Below are 1998 nucleotides of genomic sequence, written 5' to 3'. Positions count from 1 at the left end.
GTCAATATTACAATATGAGATTTCTGGAATGACTAATATGATAATATTGCTGGGGCTAATGTTATAGGGGTCAAGTTATAGGTCTAAATACTCAAATATTACAGGAAGAACTCAAATGATAGAAATTTTTTGACTTTTTTTCCTGCTCCATGATCTGGCATAATCTTTTAAAGGAAGAATAATTGTCACTGACCAGACTTTTATTTAACATCTTAGTGTCTCCCACACTGTATCACTTTGGAAGAGATTTAAGTTCTGTAAAACCCAAAGTAAATAAAGTGATAGATTGCAAAACACTCTACTCCCTTTAGTGTAAATAATCAAGGTTACTTACATTTTGCAAGTATTATATGATTCCTGGGGTTGAGGTTTTGAAGGAGGGCTTTCTATCTGTGGTATGTTTGCTGAAATTTTAGATCAGAAGAGAATGAAGGAAACATAACCCCAGATAAGACAAAGAGATGTAGACATCTGTCCCCCGGCCCTTTTGTTAGGAACATTGCAGTGGTGCAAGAAGGGGATAGAAGTCACAAAACAGGAAGGAGACAGACAAGTGTAGTAAAAGATGAGATAATTGGATTTTTTTCCCCTCTGAGTAAGCCTTTGTGGGAAATTTCCATAATGCACACATTATGTCAGATGCCAGGTTAACAGTAACTTTTACCAATATAGCATAAACCAAAAAGACCAGTTTCTGATTTTCCTGTGTAATCCTGGGGTCCTTGGAGATACAGAAGTTGAGTGGTTCAGGTAGTTTCTGTTGATAAAAATTCTGATGCATAGGTTTTGCAAATGAGGACAAAATCTGGGATGGGGCCTGGGTGTAAATAAAATAAGTGACTTAGAGATAAAGATCCCAGCTTTTAAGTTTTGAAACAACCTCAACCTTTGTTTTCAAAGAATTCATTTGTTCCTGATCAAAATAAACATTGAAACAACATTCGGATGCTTCCTTTGAAGGAAAATTCCTTTGCTGGGCCAAATGCTACACTGGTGGGACTATTCCTGCCAAAGTGATTTTTCCCCTTCTTTGTTCCAATTGATCATTTTAATAATCCATTGTATGTACACAGAACTGAAAGCTTTAATAACCCCAATTTTACAGATGAGATAACTGAGGCTCTGGGGACAAAAACCTTCCCCCAACATGTACAGCAGCATGGCTGTGATACTGCAAATAAAGTCTCATCTTCAGACCCTGCTATCTTCCTGTAGCCCCGTAGCTCCTCTGTCTCCATCCTCTGTCAGGATGTGTCTGCGTGTTTGTGTGCATGTGTGCGTGTACAACTTTGTGCACTCGTGCCTCAGAGACTTCTGTCAGTGTCCAGAATCACTGGTATTTACCATGACACAGTCTCCAAGAGACTGAACTTCTCTTCCTTCCTTTCTTTCTCTTTCTTTCCTTTTCTTTCTTTATTTTATTTTCTTTTTCTTTTTTTCCTTTCACATTGCACATCTGTGTGTGCGAAGAGAGGATGTGATGTCCGGAGCTGCAGGATCTGACCTCCGAGGCCCCGCCAGCTGCGTCTGTCTGGCTTGCTCTTCTGTTTGACCTGCACTCCAGGGAGGCGCTGGGATGTTTAGCCACCTTATCCCCTGGCAATCTGTTCAGGAAAATAGACCAGAAAAGCCTGCCGAGGGCTGTGCCAGCTTCAGAATCCTGCTGCCATCTAGGGATGAGATGAAGCTTCTTCCCACGTGTAGGAGCAGGTGATGGATGTCTCCTGCCTCAGGCGGGGTGCGCTGCAGTCCTCTTGCCTTGGTCCCGGCAGCTCTGCATGTGCAGCTCGCTGTCCACTCAGTCCAAACCCCATGTCCTGGGTCTGCTGCGCGGGACCCTGACAACGCCAGGGGAAGCGGCAGAGCAAGATGAGTCACAGACGAAAACAGTGAGAAGAAAGAACGAGCCAGAGCCAGAGGAAACAGCTAGGGAGCGTCAAGCAGAAACGCTACAAGAACAGAGACACAAAGGAGAGAGGAAGCCAATTGAAAGGCTCC

Source organism: Callospermophilus lateralis (genome assembly GCF_048772815.1).
Source record: "Callospermophilus lateralis isolate mCalLat2 chromosome 17 unlocalized genomic scaffold, mCalLat2.hap1 SUPER_17_unloc_3, whole genome shotgun sequence".
Taxonomy (NCBI): domain Eukaryota; kingdom Metazoa; phylum Chordata; class Mammalia; order Rodentia; family Sciuridae; genus Callospermophilus; species Callospermophilus lateralis.
This window is presented reverse-complemented; position numbering follows the sequence as displayed.